Genomic DNA, 21372 nt, shown 5'->3' on the forward strand with positions numbered 1-21372 from the left:
TAAATTACTTGGACCACCTTGGCAGTGGATCCGCATCCACACAAATACAGTACCAGACATTACACTCGTCAAAATAAAACAAAAAATGATGCCACACCATCACAACCCTGGTAAATTTATCATCAGCCAACTTTATATACTACCAGTATTTTCCAATTTTTGCTTTCGGGACAATATTAACCGCAGAGAATGCAGCAGCAAAACGATTGCCATGAGCAGAGACCATCCAATGAGTATCCAAGTGAGAAATCCAGCATCCTGGTAGAAAGGCGGTATCATGCTTGACACTGCAACTAAGTAACTTAAGCCCATGGACGATATTGCAATCCACATTACCACTGTAAAGAATCCAAACAAAAACTTTCCGTTTGAAAGGTAATCCAGTTACAAGAAATAAGATTATACTCAGAGATGCGTAAAATCCGATCGTGTTCCAAGCTATGTAAAACCAGTAAGAGTAGGGTGTCCTGTAAGCCATTATAGATGTTCCAGCATAGCGTAGCAGATACGGAGAGAACCCTGTGTGGTTTGAAATAGTACTTGTCCAAATTTCTTCCATCACACAGTGCTGCGGTAAGGATGCTGGACCGTTTAGGTAAGAGTGAAGTGGTAGTTTTATAGCTTTTGAACCCCCACTCTTGCATTTATCAGTAGCAACTTCATAATAATAGAAGATACTTGGGTCAGTACGAAATTCAACCTTTGAGTCATCTTGCCAAACACCACCCGGTGGATTCGTTCCAGCTTGAAATGCCATTGTTGCCATGATTACTGCTACCACCATCAATATATTCTGTTTATTTGTCACCCAATCATTGTATTGGTCCTCGGTACTCCTTGTGTTATCATTATCGGAAGCGATATCCACTCCGTAATTAGAAGGTTCCAGAGTCGTTACTACTATTGTTTGACTACTACCAGATGTTGCAGCTTGTTCTCTCGCACTTAAACCTCCAGCACGCCGAAGAAGTTCTTCAACTTTTACGTCCTTCAATTCTTTGATAATCTGATTAGCTAAGATATCCACAGCCGTGAAACCATTTTTTTTCAACGCATTTATTTCAATTCCTAGACTGTCGTTCACCAAATGTTTTTATCATCTGTAAAAACGTCATCAGAAATTACTAAAGTTACCTTTAGGGAGACATAGAAGATATTCAACAAATCAATTATCTTAGGAATATAGGATAACTATAATGTATACAAGGGCATTTGCCATCAATTTTTGTTAAATGATGGTATGTGCCATTTGCAAGTCTAGTTGCAGGCAGCTGCGCAGGCAAGCATGAGCCTATAGTAAGTTTTGCTAATAATAGTAGGAAATGGGCATGTACCTTCATCTGCCTCCTGGCGACAGCAAGATGTAAGATTGTATTTACATGGTCATCTCTTGAGTTAACACAAACAGACTCCCGACGCTCATCAAGACCGTCTAACAGACTTCCAACTAATCCGATTAATAAATTCAAAGCCTCCTAGCTGTTATGCTTGACACAGAAATGTAGAATGTTTTCTCCTTGATTCAATAATACGTTGATTGCGTCGGGTTTAGTTTCGATCAACGGCTTCATGTTTTCAAGTTGGCCTTTCACTGAAGCTAAGTGGAGCGGGGTTCTTCCATCTTGATCTGTAGCAATACAAACATTTGGATTTCCCTCCACCAATATGTTGGACATAGAACTAATAATGTAACTGAGAGGAAGATACTTAGCTCAAACCGATGTTGCTGGAGATGCACAGAAAATATAGAGGCACGTATACGATACGCTGTCCTAAAGGCAATATCACCTGCTACTCCGCTGAGATGCTATAGCAGTTGGCGAGTCACCTCCAGGATACAACTATTGATAGTACCCCTCAATGTAGTATACAAAGAGAGTACCCTTAGAACTTGGCAGTGTTAGCAAAAGCTAAAAACAGAGAAACTAGAAATAAAAACTTATTTTCTGAAAGCAGAGGGAGAGCAGAAGAAGAGATGTTTCTCTGTTGTATGTTCAATGAGCTCAAGACTCCTCCCTTATATAGTGTTTAAGACGTTACAAACGAGAGGAAAAATGCATGCAACAAAACCATGCGTATGACAAAAATACTGGTAATGTTTGGTTGAAAACAGTGTTGCCTTTGTCAGGCTTAGAGCAGTGTGTTGTTAAGAAGCCAAGCCAAACACGTACGGACAAGAAAGCCAAAACAAATATGTACAGACAAGAAAGCCAGGACAAAACATGTGCAGACAAAGAAGAAGATTCTTCTACATGTGTGTAAAACACGTACCAAAAGTTTTAGCAAAAAGATAGGATCTAATGCACCCACACCCACACCCGAACCCGAACCCGAACCGACCGACCGGACGGACGGCGGCGGCGTGCGAAGCACTGCGCGTACGGGAAAGGCAACCTTGCCCTAGTCTAGGCCTTCCCCCCTCACACAAAAGTCTAATGATCCAAGGGCCATGCCCTTTTAGCCAATTCTATGGTATTTAAGTCTAAAACTCTTTAGATTTTAGTCTATGTGGGACTATTGTTTTATCTATTCAAATGAAAAAACAAGTAGTGGGCAATAGGTCTAGAGATCAAAACATAGTCCATGCAAATTTGGTATAACAAAGCCGTTTTTTCTAACAATCCCCCACATGAATGATAAAACATATCGACGAAATCCGAGAAAACATAATACATCAATATTAGGCTAAGGTGTCCCAGAGATTGAACCTTAACTTAGTGAGAGGTTACCGGAACTGCTTGTTGTTACGGTGAACACAATGTCTTGAACCGCCAACAGTGAGTGCAATTCAGAAATAACAACCACACTTTGATGTCTCAAAGAAAAAGAAAGCTGCCAAGCTCTTGCCGTTGTGCCCGTGGGCTAAATCCCGGACTTAATGAATGTATCTAGAGAAAAAGCTCAAATTCTCATAGGAAGCGGCCCCACTTCCAACATCCACATAGGTGAGTCCATTAAGAGTGTCCTGCCACACTCCGCTTTAAGCAAAGTCATGGAACTCATTAAGATCTTGACAGATCATCCTAAAACATGCAGGCAACACTATCATACGGTTACATCATAGGGAGGGACAAGGATAGTGCTCTCTTAACATCACCAAAAATTAGTTATCTCATTGAACCTTATTCTTGAAGCTCCATTCACAAGGTTGAGTGTCCTTCATGGAGATTTATTCTATGAGATTGAGTCCCATCCCCTTCGATGTGGATCTAACTACCTCTCTAGATAATTCTTTCGTCAAAGGATCTGCAATATTCTCTTTAGACCTCACAAAGTCTATAGAGATGATACCAGTAGAGAGTAGTTGTTTCACTGTCTTGTGTCTTCTTTGAAGATGTATAGATTTTCCGTTATATACACTATTCTTTGCGCATCCGATAGCAGCTTGACTGTCACAGTGGATTGCGATCGAAGACACAGGCTTGGGCCAGAGTGGAATTCCTCCCAGGAAACCTCGTATCCATTCAGCTTCCTCCCTAGCTTTCTCCAAGGCTATAAACTCAGACTCCATGGTGGATCGAGCAATACATGTCTGTTTGGAAGACTTCCATGACACAGACGCACCACCAAGTGTGAAGATGTACCCACTAGTGGATTTGCACTCATCTGAGTCTGATATCCAGTTAGCATCACAGTACCCTTATAGCACAGCAGGATACTTCCCAAAACTTAAGAAATAGTTTGAAGTTCTTTTCAGGTACCTTAGAACTCTGTAGAGAGCATTCCAGTGATCCTGCCCAGGGTTGCAAGTGTACCTGCTTAATCTACTCACAGTGTAGGCAATATCAGGTCTTGTACAGTTCATTAAATACATAAGACTGCCAATAACATGAGAATACTCAAGTTGATAAATACCCTCACCCTTGTTCTTTTTCAATTTACAATTGGGATCATAAGGAGTAGTTGCAGGTTTAGCATTTTCATGATTAAATCTCTTAAGAACAGTTTCAACATAATGAGATTGACTAAGACTATATACATCAGACATCTTTCTGATTTTCATCCCTAAGATTACATCAGCAGGGCCTAAGTCTTTCATGTCAAAGTTTTCGTTAAACATGCTTTTAGTGGTATTAATACTATCAAGGTTACTACCTAATATGAGCATATCATCAACATATAGGCACACAATAACATGAGAATCATCCACAAATTTAATGTAAACACATTGATCAGATTCATTAACCTTGAAGCCATTAGATTTCATTACATGATTAAATTTTTCATGCCACTGTTTAGGTGCTTGTTTTAAACCATACAAAGATTTTTTCAGTTTGCATACTTTGTCTTCATAACCTTTCACAACAAAACCTTCAGGTTGGTCCATATAAATTTCTTCATTCAATTCACCATATAAAAAAGCAGTTTTAACATCCATCTGATGTATATGGAAATCATAAATAGAAGCAATAGCAATCAGCATCCGGATAGAAGTGATTCTTGTGACCGGTGAATAGGTATCAAAGAAATCTAATCCTTCCTGTTGTATGTACCCCTTAGCTACCAACCTAGCTTTGTGTTTTTCTATAGTTCCATCTGTTCTAAGTTTCCTTTTGAAGACCCACTTGCAACCTATGGTTTTACTACCAGGAGGTAAGTCTACAAGGTCCCAAGTTTCATTTTGTTGAATGGAATCCCACTCATTAATTGAAGCTTCTTCCCAGAAGGGAGATTCCGGAGAGGTCAAAGCTTCCTTATAAGTTTGGGGTTCAGTCTCTACCGTAAGAGTCACAAAATCTGGACCATAACTTTTCTCGGTTCTGACCCTCTTACTTCTTCTAGGTTCGGTTTCAGCATCTAGAGACGGGGGTTGACTAGTCTAAGGAACATCTGAGAGATCATCGCCGACCCTTTTATGAGGTCCAGACCCTAAAGGGAAAATGTGTTCGAAAAACACTGCATCTCTGGATTCCATTATGGTGTTCTCACCAATTACCATGAACCTATAAGCACTAGAGTGCTCAGGATATCCTAGGAAAACACAATTTATAGTTTTAGGTCCTATTTTAGTTTTCTTGGAACGAGGAGTGTCCACCTTGGCCAAACACCCCCACACTTTCAAGTATGCATAGGACGGTTGTCTTCCTTTCCATAACTCATATGGAGTTTTGTCGGATTTCTTAAATGGAACTCGGTTCAAGATATAGCATGCAGAGAGAATTGCTTCCCCCCATAGGTTCGAAGGTAGCCCTGAACTAGCTAACATAGCGTTCACCATATCTATGAGTGTTCGGTTTTTCCTTTCAGCTACTCCATTCGACTCAGGTGAATAAGGTGCAGTAGTTTCATGAATGATGCCATTAAGTTTGCAGAATTCTCCTATAGGTATCACATACTCACCGCCTCGGTCTGACCTAAGAGTTTTAATAGTAACACCTCTTTGGTTTTCTACTTCAAGTTTATATAATTTGAAAGCGTCTAAGGCTTCATCTTTACTTCTAAGAATATAAACCTGACAGTATCTTGAGTGATCATATATAAAAGTGATGTACCATTTTTTACCTCCTCTAGTTGGCGTTGATTTCAAATCTCCCAAATCCGAGTGGATTAATTCTAGGGGAGTTGTACTACGTTCAATCCTTTTGTTAAAGGGTTTCTTGCATATTTAGATTCAACACAAATTTCACATTTATAACCTCTATCAATGTTTATTTTAGGAATGCATCCTAATTTAGCAAGTCTTTCAATGGATTTGAAATTAACATGTCCTAGTCTATAATGCCAAACATGTGAGGAGTCACAAACATAAGCAGAAGAAGATGCATTGTCATTCAAGTTCAAAGAAAGTACACTAAGCTTAATCATGTTTTCAGTGACATATCCTTTTCCTACGAAGTCACCACCCTTAGAGATTACACCTTTGTTAGACTCAGCTACAAATTTAAAACCTTTCCCAAGTAAGATGGTTTCTGAGATAAGATTCTTGCATATGTCCGGGACGTGATACAAGTCATTCAATGCGAGATTTTTTCCTGAAGTGAGCTTCAATTCAACCTTGCCTTTTCCTACCACTTTAGAGGTAGAAGAGTTTCCCATAAACAATTTCTCATCGTCTCCTACTTTGTTATAGGAGTAGAAAGCATTTCTGAACTTACAGACATGCCTGGTGGCTCCAGAATCAAGCCACCAGTCTCTCACATTGGTCACATTAGAGACAAGGTTGACTTCAGACACCATGCCAGTAAAATATCCAGAATCATCTACTACTTTTGATTTATTTTTCTGTTTAGGATCATTTTTGGTCTTTTTAGGTGCCCTACAGTCTTTGGCCATATGACCAGTTTTCCCACAGTTATAGCAGTCGCCTTTGATGGTGTTTTTGGAGACACCACCCTTTGTCTTAAGATGGTTACCTTTGGAGTTACGTTGTTTGTTACGTTTACCATTTTTGCTGGATTCTCCGTGCCTTTTCTTTGACGCAGCATTGTCGTCCAGGACATGAGCTTTGTTGGACATGTCTTTGCTCAGCATCAGGCTTTTGTCCTTGCAGCACAGAAGTTCCTCCACCTGGATCTTTTTTCCCAGATCCACCATGGTGATTTCGCGATTTTTGTGTCGCAGCCTCCTCTTGTACTCGTTCCATGAGGGTGGTAGCTTTTCAATTACTGCAGATACTTGTAGATATTCATCAATATGCATTCATTCAGCAAGAATTTCATTGATGAGTAGCTGGAGTTCGACGAATTGTTCTACAACAGGATTTTCATCAGTCATCTTATATTCCAGGAACCTAGCTAACAGGAACTTCTTGCTTCAAGCAGCCTCTGCAAGATATTTTTCTTCTAGGGCTTCCCATAAATCAAAAGCAGTAAAATTCTCTTTTCCATTATAAAAGTCGTACAAGGAGTCATCCAGAAAGTTAAGAATGTGGTTTTTGCACATGTAATTCTTCCTAGTCCACCTATCCAGTCTATCTTCATAGCCACGGTCATGAAGCCTTCTTGAGGGTCTTTCTAAGGCAAATTCATCTAGCCTTTGGTCTTTTAAGAAGAATAACATTTTGGACTGCCATCGTTTAAAGTCTTTGCCACTAAACTTTGGTGGTTTGTCTACAGTACTCTTTCCCATGTTGTTACAAAAAATATAGTAAAGAGGATTTTTCCTTTAGATTGTTGGACATAGAACTACTAGTGTAACTGAGAAGAAGATACTTAGCTCAAACCGATGTTGCTGGAGATGCACAGAAAATGTAGAGGCACGTATGCGATACGCTGTCCTAAAGGCAATATCGCCTGCTACTCCGCTGAGATGCTATAGCAGTTGGTGAGTCACCTCCAGGATACAACTACTGATAGTACCCCTCAATGTAGCATACAAAGAGAGTACCCTTAGAACTTGGCAGTGTTAGCAAAAGCTAAAAACAGAGAAACTACAAATAAAAACTTATTTTCTGAAAGCAGAGGGAGAGCAGAAGAAGAGATGTTTCTCTGTTGTATGTTCAATGAGCTCAAAACTCCTCCCTTATATAGTGTTTAAGACGTTACAAACGAGAGGAAAAATGCATGCAACAAAACCATGCGTATGACAAAAATACTGGTAATGTTTGGTTGAAAACAGTGTTGCCTTTGTCAGGCTTAGAGCAGTGTGTTGTTAAGAAGCCAAGCCAAACACGTACGGACAAGAAAGCCAAAACAAATATGTACAGAAAAGAAAGCCAGGACAAAACATGTGCAGACAAAGAAGAAGATTCTTCTACATGTGTGTAAAACACGTACCAAAAGTTTTAGCAAAAAGATAGGATCTAATGAACCCACACCCACACCCACACCCGACGGACGTCGGCGGCGTGCGTGCTTCTGTGCGAAGCACCGCGCGTACGGTAAAGGCAACCTTGCCCTAGTCTAGGCCTTCCCCCCTCACACAAAAGTCTAATGACCTAAAGGCCATGCCCTTTTAGCCAATTTTATGGTATTTAAGTCTAAAACTCTTTATATTTTAGTCTATGTGGGACTATTGTTTTATCTATTCAAATGAAAAAACAAGTAGTGGGAAATAGGTCTAGAGATCAAAACATAGTCCATGCAAATTTGGTATAACAAAGCCGTTTTTTCTAACAATCCCCCACATGAATGATAAATCATATCGACGAAATCCGAGAAAACATAATACATCAATATTAGGCTAAGATGTCCAGAGATTGAACCTTAACTTAGTGAGAGGTTACCAGAACTGCTTGTTGTTACGGTGAACACAATGTCTTGAACCGCCAACAGTGAGTGCAATTCAGAAATAACAACCACACTTTGAGGTCTCAAAGAAAAAGAAAGCTGCCAAGCTCTTGCCGTTGTGCCCGTGGGCTAAATCCCGGACTTAATGAATGTATCTAGAGAAAAAGCTCAAATTCTCATAGGAAGCGGCCCCACTTCCAACATCCACATAAGTGAGTCCATTAAGAGTGTCCTGCCACACTCCGCTTTAAGCAAAGTCATGGAACTCATTAAGATCTTGACAGATCATCCTAAAACATGCAGGCAGCACTATTACATCATAGGGAGGGACAAAGATAGTGCTCTCTTGACATCACCAAAAATTAGTTATCTCATTGAACCTTATTCTTGGAGCTCCATTCACAAGGTTGAGTGTCCTTCATGGCGATTTATTCTATGAGCTTGAGTCCCATCCCCTTCGATGTGGATCTAACTACCTCTCTAGATAACCCTTTCGTCAAAGGATCTGCAATATTCTCTTTAGACCTCACAAAGTCTATAGAGATGATACCAGTAGAGAGTAGTTGTTTCACACCCACACCCGACCCGCACCCGCTCCCGAACCCGAACTGAACCGACACGACCGACCGGACGGCGGCGGCGTGCTTCTATGCGAAGCACCGCGCGTACGGGAAAGGAAACCTTGCCCTAGTCTAGGCCTTCCCCCCTCACACAAAAGTCTAATGTCCCAAGGGCCATGCCCTTTTAGCCAATTCTATGGTATTTAAGTCTAAAACTCTTTAGATTTTAGTCTATGTGGGACTATTATTTTATCTATTCAAATGAAAAAACAAGTAGTAGGCAATAGGTCTAGATATCAAAACATAGTCCATGCAAATTTGGTATAACAAAGCCGTTTTTTCTAACACAATACTCTCACCATGTCAACATTTTTCCTCGATGAAGCCAAGTGAAGAGGAGAAAATCCTTTAGAATCTACCTCCGATGCCAGTTCAGGCTTCAAAATCAGAATTTTAGCTGCAAATTCGACGTGACCGCACATCGCTGATATGTGCAAAGGAGTTTCATTACCGTAACCAGTAATTACTCTTTCAAGAATAAGTGGATCTTCTTTTAACAACTCTGTCAAGGAAGTTACGTCACCCCGTAGTGATGCTTCATATAATTTACTCTCCATTATTTCTCTTGGTAACTGAGTGCTTCACTGCTGCTTCGGCATATTAATAGACAGGGCATGGCCATATACCAGTCATGTTCAAAGTTTCAAACCTTCTCCATATGATACTAAAGTTGATAGCAACGTGGTAACTATAATCTATAGAAAACAAGATATATTCAATGGAGAAATTTCTTATTATGAGGTTTTATTAGGTTCTGGTTCCAGAATGTTGACGCATGTCCTTGTAACATTTGTGCAGCTGCTTTGTTTATTGAATTATTTATTTACACAGAATACTTCTTCAGTTGGCATTCTATTTTCTCTAAATTACTCGGATGTATCTTCGCATTTACTAATAGCGTGTGAGTTTCTATAATGTGAAATCGACATATGAACCCTATTTGAAGTGACTTTCTAAACACTCATCTGCAGGATTTCAGTTTGGATATGGTATTAACCCATCTTTGATTTCCAGGAAGCAAGCAACATTAAGTTTAGATTCGATTCTTCAAAACCCCCTTGAATGGGGCCAAAGAGATCGAGATTTAGGGCGGCAAGATTACTGCTACATCTTACTGGGAGTCTAGGAGTAACATATTTGGTGAATCTCAATCGGTGCTCGAAGGACAAGTGAGTTACCACGTGTAACGTGAATGGACCAATTATCTTAAGATGATGAGGATAGATATTTTTTATGATTGTCCGTCCGCCATCATGATCAATGGTCAAGTCAAGCGGGTCGAGGTTGGCCCCGGCCCTAAAGTTTTTTTTTTCTTTCGTTCTGAGTGGAAAGGGCAAACTGCATTAAAGAAGAGAATCATTCTGAATGGTGACAGGAATACAACAGCTGAAAGAATGGCATACCAATAAGTTATCAAGGACAGTTCACGGAAGCATCCCAGTTATAAATTAAAGTTGAATGAAAGAAACCATTAAAACAGTTGGCATGAATCAACCAATTGAACATTGTGTATTTAACTATAATAAGAAGTTTCTTACTACTCCTAAATTTATTCGTGAAATACTTGTTATTCCACTCTTGCCAAAGAATCCACCAAGTTGTGAAAGGTAAAAGAGTTAAACAAAAAATTTTGTGTTCTTGTTTGCGGGTTCATCACTCTCCTATTCCAGATTGTCGCTTTAAGAGATTATGCAAAAACCCAATTTAATCCTACGCTATTAAAGAAGTAGATCCATACTTTATTAGTAAACTTGCAATGAAGAAATAAGTACGAGTTTGTTTCTTGTTCAGAATCACAAGAAAGACAAACAAGAGATTGCACCTTCCCTGATCGGTAGAGAAAATCTCTTGTTGGTGCGCCTGTAGCACAAGGTCCAAACAAATAAAGGCACCTTTAACGGGAAGAAAGCGTTCCATAATTGCTTATCAGGAAACACAATGAGCCCCAGAGCTAACGTTCGAAGCTAACCAACTGGAGTTCGATTTTGTGTACACTCCCTAACGAGTGTGCATGTACAATTTGATCTCCACCATCTGTTTAATTTAGTGAGTTACTCCAAACATGGAGAGTAATGGAGGTCATTAGTTAACTAATCAATCAATCAAATGAACATGTCAAACATACATTTTTTAGAGGAGTGTGCACATAATTGAACTCAATCAAATGTAAGCTTTGAACGGCCATGTATTTTTGCTTTTAGACCGATTCCTATGCACCATGAAAAATACATCAATTTGCCATACCTGCTGGTCGCCAATATGTCAAATTCGAGAGACAAAATTTTTATCCATCTATCTAGTCGGTCACTGGGAAAAAATTATAGCTCTAACACTTACTACTAGTGAACGACTATTTTCACCTTCCCATGTATATATGTACTCCAGTAGGTTTAATTTAATCACACTAGTATTGTATATAAACTTTTCACTATCTACCTATTTTTAAAATATAAATTTCTCAACTTAATTACTTTTTATTTCATAATTAATCAAGGAATTTTTCTAATAAACAGATGATTCATCTATGAAGAGATGCAAATGCATATAAACCGGTATAAATCACAACAACAAAGGTATGGTCAAATGATGCAACTACTGGATGATAAGTCAGATGAATATAGAGAAGGGACCAACAGTATGATGCTGATGCATTCAGGGGTAGATCACCTAACACACTCGAGCTAAAAGATATATTCATACGAATATACACGTACCGAGGGCGGGATGACTACTACAAGACGATAATTTTAATGCCGATTGTGTGAACTCTGAAGAAGATTTCAAATGTCGATTTCCCATGACCTGAAACTTAGGATAAAAATCGTAATCATATTTGGAATATACAACTAAATTCAATTTTCAGATTGATGCATCGGATATTGAGGTCATAGTCCTGGACAAAAGGTCATTGCGGCCCTAAGGTTTCTAGGTTATGGGTGTCCAGTGGATTCTAACGATGAATACTTTATGGAAAAAAAACTTCATACGAGTATCTTTCATTATTTGCGAAACAATAATTAATCATTTTAGTCCTCCATTTTTATGAAACCAACTGAAGCATATGTTACAAAACTATAATTATTATTGATTTAAAGTTCAAAATAAGTATGACTGTTGCGTTAAATAATCAATAAGTTCAATATCATCATCATCTTCGTCATCATCCTCGTCATCATCAATTGGATTGTTAGATGCAAAGTATTGCTCGTTTCATTTTTCTTCTTCCACCTGCCTTTTTAGCCCGTTAAAATCCATTTGTCGTATATATTTTTATTAATTATTGATTATTTAGGAGTTAGCACTAAAAATCTTATGCTTTTCATGCCAGTAGCTAAATTTTTCTTGAGAAAGCCAATTTTTTCATCTTCTTATTTAAGAATTTCCGACCAAAAGCTATTTGCTTCTTGGTTACCCATTGATGATCTAAAACTGGGTCATGTTAAAATCTTCATATCCTCATTGGGATAATTTTCACATAACTTTTACTTTGTTTCTTTCTACACCTTTACGTTGGTTGTTTTTAGCAGCATTGAGATTTAACTTGGCATTTGGATTTTCTATTAGATCCGTAGAAGACCATGGCGAAATAGTTTGACATGGTATTCAATTTCATGTAGAAGGAGAATATGGTGATGTTTTAAGAAACTTGTGACATATTTGCTAACAACAATGGATTGTACTTAGTCAATTTTGAGATATTGTAATAACTTTCATCTTTTTATTGTTTGATCGGTAAAGAATTTAGTGATAACGAGTTTCGAACTCAGGTCACTGGTATCATCACCCAATGATTTTACCATTGTACTACATTGACCGACGGAATAACTTTCGTATTAGAAATATTTCGTTTTTGATGCGCCAATTCCGACCGACACTTAAGTTCCTACGATTTGCAAAAATATATTTATTGATTTAAAAAATTGGGCATGTTGTATAATTGTTCTTACCATATCAACATCCATTTCAGCATTCTTTCTTCTATGACATATAAGGATACTTGGTCATTAGTTACACAGAAGAGACCTGACAACCCTGTTGCATTATGATTTTTGAGGTTCATTGTTTCTTCATAAAAAAATTATGAAATATATTACATAATGTTGTTTTGTTGTTGTAGACTATTGATATAATTAATCTTCTACAAAGTGAACTTAATTCTTGCAAATACATTCATCTTGTCCAATGTAAATTTTACACATGGAACTTTAGTTCTTCGTTAAAATTTGAGTCGTCGTGTAAGATTATTTGATGAACATTGTTTTAAACTTCAAATGTTGATTGCCCGACTAATAAACTAATCATTGTGTACCTTAGTTCTATCGTGACTTGTTTCCGTATTGAATTTGAAATTGTGTAAGAAAATTTTAATATGAACTAATGATCTCTAATAGTACATAATTTATATTTGATAATTAAAAATTAAAACCCTGTAATTAACTATATAAGAGAACTCGTTCCAATGATACAACATGAATCCATGGTTATTAGGTTGTTTAATTCAATGTATGTAAGATGGACTAAACATGGATTCATTTGATAAGTTAACAAAGTTTGAGAAATTAGTTTCGTGCTTCGTACGAGATAACTCCCAATTTTATGGAACATTTTTAATCTTAAAATAAAAACCAAAATAAAATTAAATCTAACAAATAAGATATTTTTTCAAAACATAGGTCTATTCACATTCTAGGAATTACCTGTATTTATCATTGAATTTATCCATATGAATTATTTAGATTTTTTAAATTGGTTTTTTTTATTATATTTCCAATACATAGTGTTTTTAATATATGAGATATATTTTCATCATTAAGTTAGTACTAATGCATAGAATAAATACATTAACATATTACAAATATATTATCAAATTTTATCATGCCTAATTTTAAGACTTTTTTTTACTGTTAATACTTTACAAAATAAAAAATGCACTACTATTCTACTTGTCTATGGACATAGCTTGTCCGTATATTCTTATATCAACTCATTTCCATTAGCAATGTCTACTCCGACCCTAACTTCTTAAACCGATTTTCCTATATTGACTTTTCTGATGAGGGGTTATTTACTATCTTAAAAATGGTAACTAACGAATTTTTAATTACTTCTTTTTTATTAAACGTAGTGGGGCTAACAATACGATAATTTAGAACATATCATTTTCAAAAACATAAAAAAATAAGATTAGAATAGACTTTGTTGTTCTTGTTTTATCACCAAAAATTGAAAAAAAGATGAAGCTTTTTTATTCTGCCCACTGAGTGCTATGAAGTAAAAACCTTGCGCCAAATATCAACCATTAGGTAAAAACTAATACACATGTGCCTATTTTGGTTTTGTTTATGTTAGCTGGTCCTGTAGAATAAAGATATGGTCTACACAAAATTCTATCCCTACTACGTTTATTACAAACAAGTAATTAAATGTTCGTTACTTACCATATTAAAGATAGAAAATAATCCCACATCGAAAAAGTCAATTAAAGTAAACCGGGTCTATAAGAAATTTATGCCGGAGTAGATGTTACCAATGGCAAAGAGTTGGTATTAGGGTGTAAGGAGAAGCTTTGTCCGTAGACGAGTATGAGACTAGCTCCATGTGTAACTCCGATCTCTTGAGAATTCATGGGTATTTGCCATTGGCTTTTTTGAATTTATCCACAACTATTTTATTTTTTTATTTGTCAATTTAAAATGTATTTTTAACTACATATTTTCATATTATCGAAGTTCTTGAAATACCATTCTTCGAAGATTCATAAATTAATTTTTCTGAGCTATATTGTTGTCATCTTGATCATGTGAAAGACACCATAATTGTTCAAAAGCCCAACCACTGCTTGAATCTCTTTTGATAATTGGTCTTTGCATCTTCATCTTTAATCGATAACTTAACAGTAGCTATGTTTAACAGGTGAAGAGGATGACATAGTCCCATACTTATTGGTGTTACTGCATGATCACCCGTTAGTGAAGAATGAAAGTATTTTTCTGCAAATAAATTTAGATATCTACTTTAGCATATTGAACACCTTTTTATCCTCGAAAATAGGGGTGTGCAACGGACGGACGGTTACGGATTAGGGGTCACCCGCAACCAAACCGTCCAAGTTGCGGATTTGAAAAATCAAACCGTGACCGGCCCAATCATCCGCGGATTTTACATCCGCGGATCCGCGGATTGTACTGGCCGGTTGCGGATTAACCGCGGATTTGGTAAAAAAAAAAAAAAAAAACTGTCAATCAAGAAAAGAAGAAAACTCAAATTCCCAACTCATCATCACATCTCTGCTCATTGAGCAGCGGAGTCTCGGCTCTTTGGTTCGATCCAGTTCCCATGTTGGGCCTGCTTGTTTAGTGACATCAAGCTAAAGAAGCAAATAAGCAATCCATTTTTGATATGGGCTTAGTGACATCACATTCAATTAGCTGGGCTTAGTGGCTTATAGAAAATGGAGCAGAGTCAGATGCGGTGCGGGTGAATCCGCGGTTTTCAATATTCAACCGCACCCAAACCGCTAAAATGTGCGGATTTGAGAATCTCATCCGTGTCCGGCCCATACGTTTTGCGGTTTGTGTGAAATCCGCATTTTTGCGGACGGATACGGGTCAAATTCGCGGTTCCGATTTTTATGCTCACCCCTACTCGTAAATATCATAAACACCCTATATGACTTGATATCTTGGTCCTATCATTCCCCCCTCCTGTTATCTTGTATTATATTATGATCTTCTTGTAGCTATCGGAAAACCGATAACTACACCCAAGTAATGATAAATAGGAAATATAAGACATGATAATAATTAACTGGAGAAGATAAGTTAAAACCAGTATGAACATAAACCCTAACTTGGAGCCCACACAATTTTTTCTTTTCAAAAACACTTTACAAACTCAAAAATATCTCTCTCCTTATAATGATTTCTCTTTCCATGTATATAGGATTACATAGTGGATGACAGTTAAAACATGACATGGGATACATCTAATAAATATTTATGCGATACCATCGTAATATTATATAGAAGTCAATGTTTATCTCGCGTTTGTCGTCACACGTTCCATGTGATTCTTATGAGGTCATCTTATACGTCAATAGTGACGTAGTAAGTCTATAGCATCGCTCTTAGTTTATCCTTATCGTATTATCAAATGTTTTCGACACGATCTGTGATAGTTGTGTGGTATTTTGTATCCAAATTTTGTCTCTTCTCGCATTGTTCTTGCAAATAAAGAATAGTGAGAGAATTTTAATAGACTTTCGCATCTGATCTTGCCCTTTGGTATTCTTCAACTTTGCCGATATAGCCCCGTAATTCTCGTGTAACCGTCAACAAATGTTTGTGATCGTTCCCTTTTGACCAACACATAGTTATTTCTTTCTCTTTTTGACAGGTAACCGCTTTTTCCCGTCTTCTTAATTTGATAAATATAGAGGAGAGATCCTGTTACTGTTCTTGAAATCTTCACTCTTTTGAGTCAAATATTCAAATCTTTTTCTTCGTTCCTTTTGTAGATTTCCTTTATTATCTCGGTGTTTCTTCGTTCTATCTAATGGATACTTCTTCCGGGTGAGTTATCTTTGCTTTGCTTGTGTGATTTCATTACGTTGTTCGATCTCTGTTTTATTTTCGAGAGAGATAAAGATAAAGAGGCAATTTTTTTTATCATATCTAGTTGTTTTGCTACTGTTCTTGATTTCCTTTCCTACTACTGTTGTTCTGGAGAGTTCTCCTTTATTTTTTATATTCCCATACCCTTTCTTCTTCTTTTGGTAGTTTGGTTGCACCTAAACTGGTCAAAAAAACCTGATGTGCACATGATCCGCAAGATTCCTTAGAGTTCGGGTAAAAGCATGAAATCCAAAGGTTTGATGATATTTTTACTTTTTCTGTTATTAAAAATATCAACTTGTCGTAGATTGAACCTCCCTACCAATGTATGGTGTTTACCCTGATGATATAAGGTCTCAGTATGTTCCATATACGCTGATCATTATTTTCTTGAAGTAATATGTATGACTAGTCCAGTGCTTATGTTAGTACGCCGTTAATTATTTTGCGAAGGTTAAATTTGCTAAAGAATTATAAGAAGTTTCATCAAAGAACCATAAATGCAAGAAATAATTCCATAAAAATTAGACGACGAATTTTTTATGAGAAAAAGAGAATGATGGAGTATTTAGGAAAAAAAAGAAACTTGCATAATTTTATTATTCTTTAACTTTTACTAATTATCTAGCAAACAATTATGTCATTAATAAGTTATTTTTAATGAAAATGATTTGTGACTCCATGTTTTTGTACTCCCTTTGCTCCAGGTGTTAGGTGGCAACGATTTGTAATAATTTTTTACCTTCTGTAAGTGTAAAGGAGTTTAAAACCACATATACTTTGTACTTATCTCCGGAAGTAAAATCAACAAGAAGTAGAAGAAGAACCTAATATTTTAGGAGATGTAAGTGAAAACGAAGATAGTACTTGAAGTTCTTAGTCTTTAAAATTATTAGATATTGACGTGCATATGGATGTCATCTGATTCCTTATCATCCATTTACATCTCTTGTTAATCCAACAGTACATGGAATGGTGTGATAAGATTTCAAGCATACCTATTAATGTTATTTGATGAATCAATGGTGCAACATAGTATTATAATTGCAAATCTAAACTAAGATAATTTGGTTAACTACTGATCACTTTAGTACGTCTCAGAATCGGACAATTTAACATTCTCAAAGTTACATCATTAATTTTTTCTTACCATATGATTTCAACTAAACGAAGACAAACAGAAGACGAACACAAAATATTCTCTACAACGTATTTGATGCTATAGTCTGCGAAGATTCGAATCCTAAATATTTGATCCAAATCAATTAAAGATGGAGTACATGCAGTTAGGTGCTGACCCAAGAAGTGCAAAATACGGATCTCGCCGTGCATAATTTCATCAGTTTTTCCCATGGATTGTTATTACAAATAATTCATCTTGACATCTTGTTAGTCAATTTGATTTCTAACAAAGACGCAAAATTGGGCGGACTAGCACATATAGTTAAAAACTAAAAAAATAAATCAAGTGAAGTTCTTATACATGATATAATTATAATTGACTATTAGAACCGAGTATAGAACGATGAGTTTTAGCTGCGGGTTTGAGGACGAAGAACGATGAGAGAAAAAAAACTAAAAAAATAATAAGAGGAGTTGGCTTTCCAGGTTGATGCCACCTAAGATTGGGAGCAACGGGAGTCCAAATCATTTTTGTATTTTTCATTATTAAGAATATTCTAAAAATATAACTATTTATTTAGGGATTTTATTAGTTTGAAAATATTTTTTGTTTTAGGTAATAAGTATTTTGATAGTTTAGGAAATACTTAGTTGGTTTGAGTAGAATTATCTATATATAAAGAGCTCCATGTTCTAATATTTTAGGGAAAAATATCATTTGGTCCTTTTTTAGGTGGGCCCATGTCTGTTTGGTCCTTTGGTCAAACGCTTTTACTGTTTGGTCCATAATTATTTAAACATATTAAACTGACAAAAATACCCTTCCGTGTTAATTTTTATTTATTTTCTTGTAGCAGTTCATTCCAGAAATGAAGTCATACAAAAACCTAAAAAAAGCAGACTTCATTCCAGAAATGAAGTCCATATAACAACATAAATAAACAGACTTCATTCCGGAAATGAACTCCATATAAAAACCTAAATAAACAGACTTCATTCCAGAAATGAACTCCATACAAAAACCTAAAAAAACAGAGTTCATTCCAGAAATGAAGTCCATATAAAAACCTAAAAAAACAGAGTTCATTTCAGAAATGAAGTCCATATAAAAACAGACTTCATTCCAGAAATGAAGTCCATATAACAACCTAAATAAACAGACTTCATTCCAGAAATGAACTCCATATAAAAACCTAAATAAACAGACTTCATTCCAGAAATGAAGCCCATTCAAAAACCTAAAAAAACAGAGTTCATTCCAGAAATGAAGTCCATACAAAAAGCTAAAAAAAACAGACTTCATTCCAGAAATGAAGTCCATATAACAACCTAAATAATCAGACTTCATTCCAGAAATGAACTCCATATAAAAACCTAAATCAACAGACTTCATTCCAGAAATGAACTCCATACAAAAACCTAAAAAAACAGAGTTCATTCCAGAAATGAAGTCCATATAAAAACAAAGTTCATTTCTGGAATGAACTCCATATACAAGCAGAGTTCATTTCTGGAATGAACTGCAGCATCATCATCTTCATCATCTTCGTCGTCTTCATCATTAACGGCAGTAGTAGTAGAAGATCTTTATCTTCTTCATCATCAAAATCAAGATTAACACCATCGTCTTCATCGTCAACAACAGCAGCAACAACATATCTTCATCTTATTCATCATCTTCATCGTCAACAGCAGCAGAAAAAGAAAATCAAGATTAACAACATCGTCTTCATCTTCTTCATCATCGTCATCAAAATCAAGATTAACACCATCGTCTTCATCGTCAACAGCAGCAACAACAACATATCTTCATCTTCATCGTCAACAGCAGCAGAAAAAGAAAAAAAACCCTAAAAAAATCATATTCAACAGTACCAACATCATCGTCTACAACTACCGATCTAAATATCTAAATCCATTTTCACCTTCATCACCATCGTTTACAGCAGCAGGAAGAAAAATAGAAGAAAAAAAATGAAGACGCCATTAACAGGAGGAAAAAGAAGAAGAAAGAAAAAGAGAGAGAGATTAGATCTGGAAAGATGAGAGAGAAAATAAATCTGAGAATGATTTATTCTCTCTTACTTTTTGACTATATATATGGTCCTTATTCAAAAGGGCATTTCTGCCACTGCAATGTGACATTTACATCATCCATAACATCACCCTAGAACCAAACCATAATTTTTAGGACCAAATTATAATTTATATTACCAAATAGGACCAAACAGACAATTGACTAGATTCACTGGACTAGACTGTGTCTAATATATTATTTGTAGGACCAATTGATATTTCCTTGAATATTTTATTAAACAGTTTTTGCATCAATGAAAAGTATCAATGTTATCTCGGAAATACATGGGTTTTGGATACAGTTTTGTTCAATGCTTCTGCCCCACATCAAAGTCTAGCATATCCAAATATAAGTTAAAATACTTTGAATATGATACCTATAAGAGCAACTGCAGTGGTGCGAGTATAACCAAAGACCAAAGAGGAAAAAAAAGACCAAATTTTGGGTTTAATCTGGTGTGTGACCCTACGGTGGAAAAACTAAATTTGGTCAGACGGACATTATACCAACGCCTGGTGTGGGGCGTAGAATATACCAACGCCTGGTGTGGGGCGGAGAGTATACGTTCGCCCGGTGTAGAAAAAAAAATAAAAAAAAAAAAGAAAAAAAGTGGGGCGGAGGTATTATGCCCGCCCCATGCATTTGAAGTTTGTAAAGAGTGGGGCGGAGGTATTAAGCCCGCCCCACACAAAAGATTAAAAAAAAAAAAGACGGACGTGCATTATACGTTCGCCTGGTGTGGGGCGTGGACTATACTTCCGTCTGGGGTGGGACGTGGACTATACGTCCGGCTGGTTATGAGGCGTGGACTATATAAACGCCCGACTATATTTGTGTTTGGTCTTGGTCGCAGACCAAATTTGGTCTGGATTTTAGTCTTTGATCAAATTTTGATCGATGGTCCGTCCCACTACGCCTATCAACTGGACACTATATTTGGGTTTAGTCGACCATTGTGGACGCTCTAAGTTAAAATACTTTGAATATGATACCTTTGTTTTAAATGTGTGAACCAAGCCATAGAGCGGAAATGGGCATCTCCATTCGATGAACCAATTACTAATTGATTGATTTAATCATATAAAAAATGATGATTCCACCAATCCGGTGGGCTCTGCAATAAAAATAAACATAGCGCCATAGTCCAGTGACTCTAGTCTATCGGAAGACAAACAAAGATACGCAAAAAAATCATGTATTAAATCCGTTTAGCATCTTTTAATTAATCCTAACTACTTAGTCAACTTATCCTGAATCCATTTCCTGTTAATGTATCAGTACCACGTTTTCAAATACCAGGATCATTTTTCCAATACGTATTCCAGGACCACTTGTTAATACATAGATATGTCGTCTATCAATAATTGGATAGTTGATTGATCACAAATGTAGTTGCGGAAATTCCCACAACTACACCCCGTTGAGACGATAATAACACAAAGCCCAAATCATTAAAATCAACTTAAACATAAATGATATTATACACCGCTTTGAAACTAATATAATCTTCTCAAGTGCTTTGTATTGAATGTATGATGTTTTTACAATGATCACGAAGACACTTGATATACAACAATGGAGAAAATGAAATAAGGACTAAGCTCTAATGGCTTCTTTCTTCTCTAGAAATGGTTCTTAGCTCTCTTACTTGACTGAATTCTCTCTCAACCTGCCTCTCTCTTTATCATTTGAATCCTTATATAGGCAAATATATCAGTAGAAAACAACCAAAGTTCACGTGCAAAATCTCTGTTAGCTGATCTTGTTTCAGT

The sequence above is a fragment of the Papaver somniferum genome, chromosome 2 (genome assembly GCF_003573695.1).
Source record: "Papaver somniferum cultivar HN1 chromosome 2, ASM357369v1, whole genome shotgun sequence".
Classification (NCBI taxonomy): Eukaryota; Viridiplantae; Streptophyta; class Magnoliopsida; order Ranunculales; family Papaveraceae; genus Papaver; species Papaver somniferum.